Raw genomic sequence first — 13,221 nt, forward strand, 5'->3', positions numbered from 1 at the left:
TCTCTGGCTCCACTTCCTCTTTGCCAACTTTCCTCTTGTTGGGGCAAATAGCAATTCTTGTTTTGCATCGCAGAGGGTGAGAGTTAGGCATGGGCAAATCTGTCAGTTTCAGTTTTGCTAAATTTCTCATTTTCCTCATCTTATTCTTAGTTCATTACATTTTTTGCATCAGTTTGCAAGCATTCTTTTTTTAAAAAAAAAAAATCCCCATGAAAATACGTCAGCATTTTAAACCACATTTCCTCTAACATATACATTCTTGTACGCAATTCTGCCATATATATGCACACTGTAATGGTTCTAGGGGTTGCTCGTGCGTAAGCCGGTGCAAACACCTGGCTGGGTTGCCTGAGTGAACCTTTTCTGTCCGGACAGCCACTCACCCGTGGCTGTCTCAATCGCTGGCAGAATCCGTCAGTGGGCGTTTCTTAAACTTCTTCCAGCAAAGAAGCTCTTTGACGCCTAGTCTCCTCCTACTCTCTCTGCGCAAAAGCCTTCTGCGCAAGGAGGGCGTAGGCAGCGGAGGACCCCTACTCTCCCCGCTGGTCCCCGGCAAGGAGTCATGGGACCGCCTCGCCGCTTCCCCCATCTGCTCCCCTTCTCCACTGGTGCTACGCTGATTCTCTTCCCCAGAAGATGGGCTGCCTCTCCCAATCCCAGGACGCTCTCTGGAATCCCTCTGGATTTTGCTCTCTCCCTCCAGCACTGATGGCAGTTCCCTGACATCCACCTCCTCCTCAGGACCCCCCCATCCCTGTTGCGATCTTCCGATACAACCTCCTCTCTCTCCTCGGTCGACGATGTGGGGAATTCCCTGAAGGAACTGTCATAATCTTCTGAGGATTCAAAACCAGCCTCCCATCCTCTTGGATCTCTTCCCGCTGGTTGAACCTCCCAGTCTGAACCTTCTCCCTCGGACACCTCACCTCCCTCCTCTTCGGAGGCAGGAAAACCCACAAAGTCCCCTTCATCGTCTGTGGGTCCAAATTCTTCCTCCCAGAATCTGGCTAATGTTTTGGGCTTATCTGGGAACAAACCGTGGAATTCTTCCACCAGATACCCGTCAGTGATTGATTCAGCAGGGACCCAAGTGTTTAGGTTCCCGCTCCCAGGCTACCAAGTACTCTACCCGGCAACCTCGCCACCTTGAATCAAGTATTTCCATGGCTTCGTTACAGTGTTCCCTCTCCTCTACCCGTGGGTGGGTGGTAACCCCACCCTCCCGTCCCGGGAATTCCTGCCCCTCCCTGTAAGGTGAAAGTAGGGACCTATGGAACACCGGATGTATCTTCATGCTGTCAGGCAACTTGAGTTTAAACGCCACTGGGTTCAACTGCTGTATTACCTCAAAAGGCCCCAGCCACCTAGGCTGCAACTTCTTGCACCCTCCCTTTAGGGGCAACCCTTGGGATGACAACCACACCTGGTCTCCCACCCGTATGGCCTCCCCCTCCCGATGGTGCCTGTCCGCCTGCCTCTTGTAAATTTCCTTGGCCCGCTCCAAGTTCAGCCTGAGTTGCTGGTGTAAGGCCTCCATTTCCTCCACAAATTGCTCAGCCGCAGGTACACTCCATCCTTCCTCCCCCCGCCCCGGGAAGGCCCTGGGGTGACACCCATAATTGGCCATGAAAGGGCTCATTCCCGTGGACACGTGTTCAGTGTTATTGTACGCAGATTCAGCCAAAGCTTATTTCTCTACCCAATCGTTCTGTCTCTCGCTGACATAGCAGCGTAGGTACTGCTGGAGTATACTGTTCACTCTTTCTGCTTGTCCATTGGTTTCTGGGTGCCTTGCCGTCGAGAAACTCACCTCGACCTGTAGCAAGCTCATGGGTCTCCGCCAGAACCGGGAAGTAAATTGTTTCCCGCGATCCGAAATTACCCTCAATGGAGCCCCATGCAGTCTAAAAATGTGATCCACAAACAGGCTGGCTGTCTCCTCTGCCGTTGCTGCATGCGAGCAAGCTACGAAATGGCACATTTTAGTCAGTAGATCGACCACTACCATGACCGCTGTCTTTCCCCTTGACTTGGGCAGATCTGTCATAAAATCAATGGACACCGCCTCCCAGGGCCTTTCCGGTGTAGGTAAGGGTTCCAGTAGCCCCACGGGGGCAGCCCTTTCCCCTTTCCCCCTTTGCCCTCTGGCATCGGTCGCACCCTCGTACATGTTCTCGTACGTCTTCCCTCACCTTTGGCCACCAGAACTGCCTGGTGACAAGTAGCATGGTCTTGTGCTGTCCAAAGTGCCCAGCTGTTGGGTTGTCATGGAGTTGTCTAAGTACCTTCCCCCTCAAAGTCTCCCCTGGTACATACAGCGCCCCCTTATAGTACAGTAGCCCTTCCTTTTCCTCAAACTCTCCATTGTCTTCCTTTCCATCCCTGCGTTCCCTGATTTTTGTCTGAGCAAACTCATTGTCTCTGGTGAGCCCTGCCAGTTCTCGTTTCCCAACCAACGCTCCCACACCCACCCACCGGTCCTTGGGGAACACGTGCCGGGTCTCTGGTGGCCCCTCTCCCTCCATGTACTCCGGTTTCTGGGAGAGAGCATCTGCCCTTACGTTTTCCTCTCCCGGCACGTATCGTATCTCAAAAAAAAAAAAACTTGGCGAACTCCTGGGACCATCTGATCTGTCTCTGGTTGAGCACTCACGCGGTCTGCCAGTATTCCAAGTTCTTGTGGTCAGTTCGGACCTGGATCTTGTGCCGCGCCCCTATCAATAGATGTCTCCATCGCCGAAATGCCGCATAGATCGCAAGCAGTTCTCGGTCATACACCGTGTAGTTTTGCTCCAACTTGCTCAGCTTCCTAGAGAAAAAGGCACACGGCCTCCAGTTCTGCTTGGCCCCGGGCTGCAAAAGTACCGCTCCAATCGCGCGGTCAGACGCGTCCGTCTCCAGTCTCATGGGCTTCTCCGGATCCACGTGCAGGAGCTGCTCTTCCGAGGCGAACGCCTTCTTCAGTTTTTCAAAGGATCGCTGTGCCTCCTCTGTCCACATGAACTTCTTTTTGCTACTAAGACAATCCGTTATGGGTGCTGTCAAGTGAGCAAAGTTCTTTATGAACTTCCTGTAGAAGTTGCTGAAGCCTAGGAACCTCTGCACATCCTTTCTGTTTTGGGGGGCTTTCCATTCCAGCAATGCCTTCACCTTGCCTGGATCCATGGCTAGTCCTTTGTCTGACAACCTGTACCCCAGGAACTCGACCTCCCTGGCGTGGAATTTTTCCAGCTTGACCCACAACTGATGCTTCTTCAATCTCTGTAGCACCTCCCTGATGTCTCTGACGTGTTGCGTTTCATTGTCCAAATAGATTAAGACGTCATCCAAAAAGGCTACGCAATTCTTGTACAGCAGGGGCCCCAACACATGGTGCATGAAGGCTTGAAAGCAGGCGGACCCCGATTGTAATCCAAATGGCATAACTAAGTACTCAAAAGCCCCCAGGGGGGTGAACATGGTCGTTTTCCATTCGTCCCCCTCCCTTATCGTAATCAGATTGTATGTCCCCCTGAGGTCCAGCTTGGTAAAAATCTTCCCCTGCCTCACACGTGTCAAAATATCGTCAATCCTGGGCATTGGGAAAGTCATGGGTTCTGACACCAGGTTTACGGCCCGGTAATCCATGACTAATCTGGGCTGATTAGTCTCTTTTTTGTCCACAAAGAACACTGGACTACCCCCCACCGCCTTTGATTCCCTTATGAAACCTCTCTTCAGGTTCTTGTCAATAAACTGCCGCAACTCCTGCATCTCCCGGTCGGACATGGCATACAGCTTACCCACCGGTAACTGTGGGGGGGCAGTCTGTCTGCTTCCCTCTCACTGAAGACCTCCTTCAAATCAGCATATTGTGGTGGCACCTCCTTTTTTTGCTCCAGGGCCACCCCAGCCACCCTGGCCACAGTCATTCTTGGTTCCTTCCCTTCCAGACAGTGTTCTAAGCAGTAAGCTGACCCAAAGGTGAGCGACCACTGATGCCATGACACCACTGGGTCATGCATTGCCAGCCAGCTCATTCCCAGTATTATTGGGGGTCCTGCCAGTGTGGCCATGTGAAAGGCAATGGTTTCCATGTGCCTGGAGACACTCATTCGCATTGGCAGTGTCTGGTGTGTTATTTCCCCTCCCAGGAGTTCCCTGCCAACGATGGGGGTCACCTGCAAGGGAAAATCTAGTGGCAACAGGTGGAGCTGGTGCTCCAGAGCGAAGTCTCTGCTGAAGAAATTACACGAGCTGCCAGAATCTAGCAGCCCCTCCACTTTGACGGGGTGCCCGTTTGGGAGTTCTAGCACCACCTCTATGGCTATAGCTGCCTTGGGAGGGTCAGGCTGGGGCACTTCTATTGGTTGCTGGCCTGGCTGCTGCCCCTGCTGGTTGGCAGCCAGGCTTTGTCATTTCCCGGCACCGGCCCTTCCTCCCCCTTCTCGTCGTGGCCTGCAGCCCCCATCATGCCTTGCCAGGCTTTATGTTGAGGGCAGACCTTTGCAAAATGTCCCGGTCGCTGACAGAGGAAACACTTCTTGGTAGTTTTCCACTCCTTCCTCTCCCTTTCCCGGCCTTCACCAGCATTTGAAACTTTGCGCGCGCGCGCTCCATCAATTTCCATCGGCTCCGCCGCCTGGGAAGGCTCCCTCGGCATCTCCGGAATGCGGTTGCCATGGAAACGTTCCGCCCTTATCTCCCGCTTCTCCTGAGCCCGCGCTTCCTGGCATACACCGATCGCAAGCACAGTCTTTGTGAGTTCATCCATCGACCGCGGGCGGGGTGCTCGGGACAACTCGTCTTTCACTTCAGGGCCCAGGGTTCTAGGGGTTGCTCGTGCGTAAGCCGGTGCAAACACCTGGCTGGGTTGCCTGAGTGAACCTTTTCTGTCCGGACAGCCACTCACCCGTGGCTGTCTCAATCGCTGGCAGAATCCGTCAGTGGGCGTTTCTTAAACTTCTTCCAGCAAAGAAGCTCTTTGACACCTAGTCTCCTCCTACTCTCTCTGCACGAAAGGCTTCTGCGCAAGGAGGGCGTAGGCAGCGGAGGACCCCTACTCTCCCCGCTGGTCCCCGGCAAGGAGTCATGGGATCGCCTCGCCGCTTCCCCCATCTGCCCCCCTTCTCCACTGGTGCTACGCTGATTCTCTTCCCCAGAAGATGGGCTGCCTCTCCCAATCCTGGGATGCTCTCTGGAATCCCTCTGGATTTTGCTCTCTCCCTCCGGCACTGATGGCAGTTCCCTGACACAAACACATATTACTTTTATAATAAAGGATTACTTTTATAATAATGAACCTGCTCATTATTGAGATTGTCATTGGAGACCCTGCTTGAGGTGCCTCATCACAGACAATAGAACCCTTTCAGCAATACTCCCTAGCTTTGGAATACCATACTGAAGACTACTTGCCTGGCATCTTTACCAAGTTTTAGAGGCCAAATTAAGACTTTTTATTTATCCAACTGCAAGGGACTGCTAATATAACCATAAAAGTGAAGTCTTGACAAAATGAGGAAAACAAATTGGAACACAACCTCTAGCAAATCAATTGTAAATTGATGAGGCACCCAATAACGGCACATCCATCCCATGATATAACAGAGCTCATAACTCAGATGACAGGGTGTGTGACACGGGACTTTTTCTCTGTGGCCTCATGTTGTGCATACTTGGAATACACCAGCAGGAACTTTGGTAATGGGAACTATGGGTTGTGACCTAATTTAGCACATTTATTTTACTTGTATTCAGTAAGGAAAGCTGAAAGCTTGGAAACTGCCAAACTTGTTAATATTATAATTGCAACTGGATTTTTTTTTCATCACTACTAAAGAATTTATGAAACAGAAAATTTCATAAATGGAGAAATAAACCACTGGGAAATTTTCTGCCCCACATCACTGAGGACAACGAACAGCCTGGCCTCATAACACATATGCAAAGAGCTGGTTGATAATGCCTCTCTTCCCAGAACTCTTCCAGCTACTCAGGATACCAGACATGAACACTGCACTCTGGTCAGTGACTGAAATAAATCGATTCATTCATTCAGACATGAAGACACAATATCTACACCATTCCTGAGGATGAGAGGACAAAATACCCCAGACAGGTGAGCAAATGGGATGGAAGGGTATCATGGCTCAGTGTTCTCCTGTGTGTCATCTGAGCTGGCAATATTGCCAACATTGCATTGGCTAACTGAAGCTTCACTGTCCTGTTGCCCTCCTGATGTTTTGGACTACAACTTCCATCAACCCCAACAAGGACTTCTGGAAGGCACCAGGCTTTTGAAGGATGGGTTGAATGATCCTTTATCCCTCAGCAGCTAGGATTCACATAGGGTAAGTATACAATGTGTATAAAATGGCAGGGGTTGATATCCATCCCTGAATATGTGAGGCACCTCAACAAACTTCCCCAGGTGCTTGCCATACCTAGAGCAGCTCGATCTAGTGAATTAATGGGTCTGCCACCACATTTCTGCTTCTCTCTCTATGTTCTCCTTATGCTCTTTACATATCAGAAATAGGCTTACTGTTCTGGTGCCTTTGATTTCAGTTATCTTGAATTTTATTTGCCTGTAGCCATTTATTGTTTTCCTTTTAGAAAGGCTGGTTTTCTAAGTCTCTTAGTTTATATGGTTAGATGAAAGATACCATCAAATCTGAAGAAGTGTTATAAATGGAAGGGGTGGAGAAGATGTCAAGGCTAAAACTTAAATGGTGAAAATGACAGAGCTGCCAGTCAGATATCCTAGCATTCAGGGAGGCTTGAATAATACCATCTAACCTGCAATTATATAGTCTCACATCTCATCCTGATAGGTTTCAGTTTCCATTGCTGAGCTTTAGCCATTTCAATGTTCATAAACAACACACCGTGGTTTTCAGAAAAATAAATCACTCCTATTTATTTGCACTTTGGTCAGCTTTCTCCAGCCTCCAGATGTTTGGATGAATTCCACAGGCCTAGCCAGCATAGCAGTAGTTAATGATGATGGGAATTGCAGTTCAAAACATCTCAAGTGCACCAGATTGGGGAATGCTGACCCAGGTAGCTGGGTGTAACAAAAATGAAGGATGCATTGCTGTTTAAGGCCTATGCACTTTGATATCCACACATGAAAGCAGATGTGAATCGTATTACAAAAAGAACAATCATGATCCACACATAGGAAACAGAATGCTTACAAGTTTCATAGGTAAAGGTAAAGGGACCCCTGACCATTAAGTCCAGTTGTGACTGACGCTGGGGTTGCGGCGCTCATCTCGCTTTATTGGCCAAGGGAGCCGGCGCTCAGCTCCCTTGTGGTCATGTGGCCAGCATGACTAAGCCACCTCTGGCGAACCAGAGCAGCACACGGAAACACCGTTTACCTTCCCGCCGGAGTGGTACCTATTTATCTACCTGCACTTTGGCGTGCTTTCGAACTGCTAGGTTGGCAGGAGCAGGGACCGAGCAACAGGAGCTCACCCTGTCACAGGGATTTGAACCGCCAACCTTCTGATCGGCAAGTCCTAGGCTCTGTGGTTTAACCCACAGCGCCACCTGCGTCCCTACAAGTTTAATATTCCTTCCCAAATAATAATCTCTCTCTCCCATGCCCTTGTTTGGTGACAGGCGCATGTTTTTCTTATGTGATATGCACTCTTCTAGGGCTGATGCCAAGTTTGGGGTGTGTGTGTGACGACCAAGCACTGCATTTATGGAGCTCTCCAATGCCACCTTGTCCCCCCCACCGCCATGAGTTTAATAGGGGTGAAGAGATGGCAATGGGGATGGCTGGCTGTAGGAAGCCTGGTGCTTTGCAGCTCTGGAGGAAACAAATGCAACTGCAGCCACTACTATATTTCCCTAGCCTCTTTGAAGTGTTGGAGCCTAAAATAGTTTTTTTTTAAAGGAGGAGCATCAACCATACTAAGCCTGCTGGGTTTTCGTGGGGAAGAGAAAAAACAAAACTGCTAAGACACACTGGCGGAAGGTGGAGGTGGGGGGAGCACACCGCCCCCGGCACCATCGGGGAGGGGAGTACCATCACGGCCACCCCCGGACACATGCCGTGACCCCCCACCACGCTGGGCACCATGCCCCTGCGGTGGCATGCCATGCTCCCAGGATGCATGCCACGCCCCCTTGGGTGGCATGCCACACCCCCAGGATGTGCGCCAGTCACATACCTGCCTCTCTCCATCCCTGGTGCTGGAGCATGCGGCTTTGCCACTGCTAAGACACAGAGCTTTAAAATGCAACCTGTGCCTGGAAAGAACCAGCTAAAAGGTAAGTGTGGATAAGCCCTTAGCCTCAAAATAAACCTTCTGCAACACTGTTTGGAGAGAGGGATATCTGGTTCATTTGAAGCCACTTTTTGGGTCTTCTCTATAAGCTATGTGGAACTCATAAGTTTCTAAAGTAATCAATTATAGCTCTGACTCCACTCATTGGCTGAAAACACTGCAGGCTAAGAGCAGCCTAGCTCATTTCTCAGAAAGCAATTGTTTCAAAGGGTGCCTGCATTCTAGGAGAGCTACTTTTTATATTAAAGCTCAGAGTCTGAGTCCCCTGCTAGCTGTGGGTCCAGTGCAACAGTATCTTTGTATTATCTTTTGGCTGTCCTGGGAAGGAGTGGCAGATGTAGGACTGTGAACTGACCAGGAAGGGAGAAAACATTGCTGATTTTAAGGGTATGTGTCTGATGTCTAGGAGTAAGAGGTGCCAACTTTGAATGAAGTAGCAAAAGGGCATCTGCTTTCGTTCACTGTGTTGCAAGGGGGAGAGTGGGAGATACCGTCTTGGCCAGAGTCAGTGTCTCATGACATCAAATCACTGCTCCATCCCCCCCCTTGAGTGATCCCAAGTGAACAATAGTGTGTCAGCAAGGCAGCCTGTATACTTTAAAAAATCTTGTATAGACTACAGACCCCAGATACTTTGGTGCAGTTCAGCTGGGAACTGTCAGAATATTTTCCTTTTTATTTAGTTGATTTGCCATTTAAAAGCTGCAACGCTTTGCAGAGAAAGCGATTTGCTTAAGAGCATCCATGTTCAAACTCCCCTTCCTCGTTTCACTTTTTAGCTTTTTAAAAAATGTGATATGTTTATTGCCAAAAGTTATATCAAGGACAGTAAAAACCTTTCAGCTTTAAAAACTAATTGCCCCAAAATCAAAGGCATGAAAAAGCTGGCTGTCTCCCATAAATGTGCTGTGGGTCATGTAAATCATGCTATAAGTTGGAATTAGATATGGCATCTTGCACAATGTATAAATTTGCAGCTGCAGAAATTTATTTTCTCTCCAAAAAGGAAAGCAAACTCCTCCCCTGCTTCCTATACCCCCGCAACAAGGTTCTGTTCCTTCCCCCCCTCCCAATCTAATCTCTCTTACTTCCATCCATAATATATTTGGAAAGCATCAGTCAAGTCAATGTGTCTGGGAGATAGATTGCTATGGGAAATGGCCTCCATGTTTTGGGATGAGAAATATTGGTCAGAAATACCTTAATGGGAGAGGCGATGGAGCTAATTCTCTACCTCCTGTTTTGGGATTGGTACTAGTAGCAAATTGGCAGCTGGTATCCCTAGAAAATTATTTCCTACTTCTTTCCCTCTCAATCCTGCAGTTAGGACAATATTTTATGAAACACACTTTCCCCCACTGCCAAATTTCATGCTGCGGAAATATGGATAGCCTCTAAGTTGGGTTTATATCTTGGTGAAAGCATTCTTTCTCTCATTCCTTCTCTTCCCAAAATCAATTTGAAACCTCAATTAGTAATTGATGCTTATACTCTGCAGAAAACTGGTAGTATTTAGAACAAATACTGAACTTTCAGAACAGTCCAGAAAGTGGGGTGATATGCAAACTACTTCAGATCTAATTTAAGGAAAAAGCAACCTAAATTGCACTTTCTGAAGCAACACATGATTTTTATGAGGACTTCTTTTTTTAAAAAAATGCAAACGTATGTGGAAATGTGCAAAACTAAACAGTGGAAAGAGTGGAAAAAGGAGAAACTGGGAGAAATCAAAACAGAACAATGAGCTTGTAATTGGTTGATTGCCTTTAATACAAATGTTGGATTGCTTTTTTTAGGATTGAAAAACATATTTTCTTGGTTTATTTTAGCCTAGTGTTTTTTTAAACAGGGTTTCTGAACATGGCCCAAGGGTTCTTCCGTCTTGGGAACCTTGCTTTCCCTTCTTGTGCTGACAAGAGGCCCAGGCCACTTCCAACTTTTGATGCCCTAGCCATTGGCAGCTGGCAGTCACTGAACCTGGTAGTCATGGTCAGTGAGACCACAGACAAGTTGTTCTGGTTTCCTCCCTCCTTGCAAAGATACTGCAGTTTCACAAATAATTATCACCTAACTAAACTGAAAAGTGCCTTACTGTTGCTGTCACAGTAGTGCCTCCACTGGGAGAAAAGTTGTGTGCACCTCCCTACCTGCTCTAGTTTTCTACCTATCCTCTTCCTTTGCAAAGGAATAGCAGACAATTATACATTGCAAATTTATTGATGCTTAGCACTTACCATAATTGTCTTACCTTAGTCATTGCTGTCACAATGTCCATTGTAGGTTCATGTCACAATCATCATTCATCATCATCATCCTTTTTTATTTGTATACCATCTTTCTATCTTACAATACTCAAGGCGGTTTACAAGCTGAAGAAACAAAAAATGTACAACTTATAACAATCTAATGCAATACAAAAATGTGATGGTAAAACAAAACTTTAAAATAAGCAACCTACATCAAAAAGTAACATTCAACAATTATTAGAATAGTACAAAATAATAATATCAACATATAAAAGTTAAACACAAATCCACTCAACAGCTACAATAAATAATTTCTAAAGTATAATCAATAAAACAATGGCAAGCCACAGTACATAAAATAATACAATACAAATTTAGAAGCAGAGACTGGAGGGTGGGGCAAGGCAGGTGGAAGGAGGGCTTGCCTGACGAAGTCTCTTCTCTCACAATAAAGCCTCCTCTGAAGTCCATGGGGATTAAGGCCTGAGCTGGTTTGTTTTAAAGGTGCCACACAGGGTTGTTAAAAAGAACCTCTCTTTGCTTCATTTTCTGCATTGTCTTGAACATTTTGAACTACTACAGTCTGAAAAAGACCGACGTTCAATTTTAGATATGTTGGTTTTATGATAAATTGGGGATCTTCGTAAGAATCCAAACTTGGTCATTTTGACAAAGATTACTTTGTGATTATCTAGCTATCTATCTGAAATTGGTGATGTAAAAACTAACCTGTCTTTTCTCTTGCATTGGAATAAGTCTTGTGTCATTTTCTACTTCACTTTCAGGTTGTTCTTTGCCCTCCTTTTCTCTCTCTCTCTTTCTCCTCTCCTTGTCCCATTTCCTCTGCTCATATGAACCTTTCTTCCCAGCTCTCACACTGCAAAAAACGTCTTGTGATCCCTGCTGGAGCAAAGTCAGCTGTAAACAAAGAAAGCAAATTGGTACAATGTTGTATAAGCAAGATTTCCAAATTACCATGGCATCCACTTGGGTTTATGCTCTCCTCCTGCTGACAGCATGAGTGGGCAGAGGCCAGTGCTGAAGCAAAAATGTGTTTGTGTTGAATCACCACCATCCTGAAGAGCTTAATTTATAGAATCAATAAAGGCAGCAGGCACTGGTATTTGGGAATTGTTGTGGTCTTGGGTTATCTGCACTGAGCTGAGGATTCTAAAGATAACTATATTTGAAGCAGGGTTGGGAACTAGTGCCCCAAATTCCAGCAACTGAGACAGGCTCATGTCCTACTGCATGATCTAACTCCAAACTGATCTGGAAGCTGCCTGCTAAATCATAGAGTCACTTCTCATGCAGAATGTACTGGAAGAGACCGCCTAGCATGTGATGGGAGGGTTGTTGTTGTTGTTTAGTCGTGTCCGACATTTCATGACCCCATGGACCAGAGCATGCCAGGCACTCCTGTCTTCCACTGCCTCCCACAGCTTGGTCAAACCCATGTTGGTAGCTTCGAGAACACTGTCCAACCATCTCATTCTCTGTCGTCCCTTTCTCCTTATGCCCTCAATCTTTCCCAACATCAAGGTCTTTTCCAGGGAGTCTTCTCTTCTCATGAGGTGGCCAAAGTACTGGAGCCTCAGCTTCACAATCTGTCCTTCCAGTGAGCACTCAGGGCTGATTTCCTTAAGAATCGATAGGTTTGATCTTCTTGCAATCCATGGGACTCTCAAGAGTCTCCTCCAGCACCATAATACAAAAGCATCAATTATTTGGCCGTCAGCCTTCTTTATGGTCTCAGCTCTCACCAACTCTCACGGGAAGGGTACCATTGACATTTGCTGTTTCTATACTGGATAGCTCTGCTAGAACATTTTGAGGGAGGAGCAATGGCCTTTTAAACTACATTCAACAACATCAAGGGTCAGTTATGGAGCATCTGTTTTGAATATAGAAAGTCTCAGATTTAGTCTCAGCCATCTCCACCGAGAACACAGGTGATGGAATGAGGAAACTCATAGCCAGTTATTCTCTGTTGGTGTACTGAGAAGACATTCTAAGAGAAAAGCGAAAAGCTAGCAAATCTCAGCACTTTTCTCCATGTGAACTGAAACCTGGGGGGGGGTGTTGTTGTGGGATTGTGTGCATGTGTGTGACTTTTGAGTGATGCTGTGCTAAAAATCACTGGATCCACATGACAAGCTGCTTCACATGGATAGCAGAGCTTGCCATGTGCAGAAGCCTCCAAGGGCTTCTCTGATGAATCACGTCTTAGTAATGTGATGAGAAAGCAAGCCAAAGAACATTTAATATCACACACACACACACACACACACACACACACACACACAGTGTTGCAGTAATGTTAGAGAAAATTTTTCTTCCTTTTAATTAGCCCACAAAACGCATTGCTTTCGGATATTAACAAGGCAACATTTAACAAATGCTCAGACATTTCCATTAGTACCTTGATAATCTGCACTTAGCTAATTCACACACAAAAATACCCCCCATGGACTTGGCTAAGATTTAATGCCAGAAAGCTTGTAGTGCAGTCTTGTATTACAAAAATTTCATCACTTACACTAATATACTCCAGAGCATGTATTAGTGTACCGTGAAGTATTATGAATAATTAAAAATAAACTAGACTTGTCAAAGAAACGAACAAAGTACATTTTATGCTGCATAAGCTCAGCTTTTTACTGTGCCCTCCCCCCGCCTCACTTTTTAAA

General features: G+C 46.8%; 1 long non-coding RNA gene across 1 annotated transcript in view; it reads right to left on the reverse strand.

The window, feature by feature from the left end:
* Positions 1-11,445, reverse strand: part of LOC307216160 — a 34,209-nt gene extending 22,764 nt beyond the window's left edge. The window contains exons 1-2 of the long non-coding RNA XR_013838961.1: positions 11,261-11,445; positions 10,534-10,654 (exon numbers count right to left, since the gene is read on the reverse strand). This is a non-coding gene — a long non-coding RNA (uncharacterized lncRNA). The remainder of the gene's footprint in view (positions 1-10,533; positions 10,655-11,260) is intronic.
* Between the last annotated feature and the right edge of the window lie 1,776 nt (positions 11,446-13,221).

The sequence above is a fragment of the Podarcis cretensis genome, assembly GCF_951804945.1.
Source record: "Podarcis cretensis genome assembly, chromosome: 5".
NCBI lineage: Eukaryota > Metazoa > Chordata > Lepidosauria > Squamata > Lacertidae > Podarcis > Podarcis cretensis.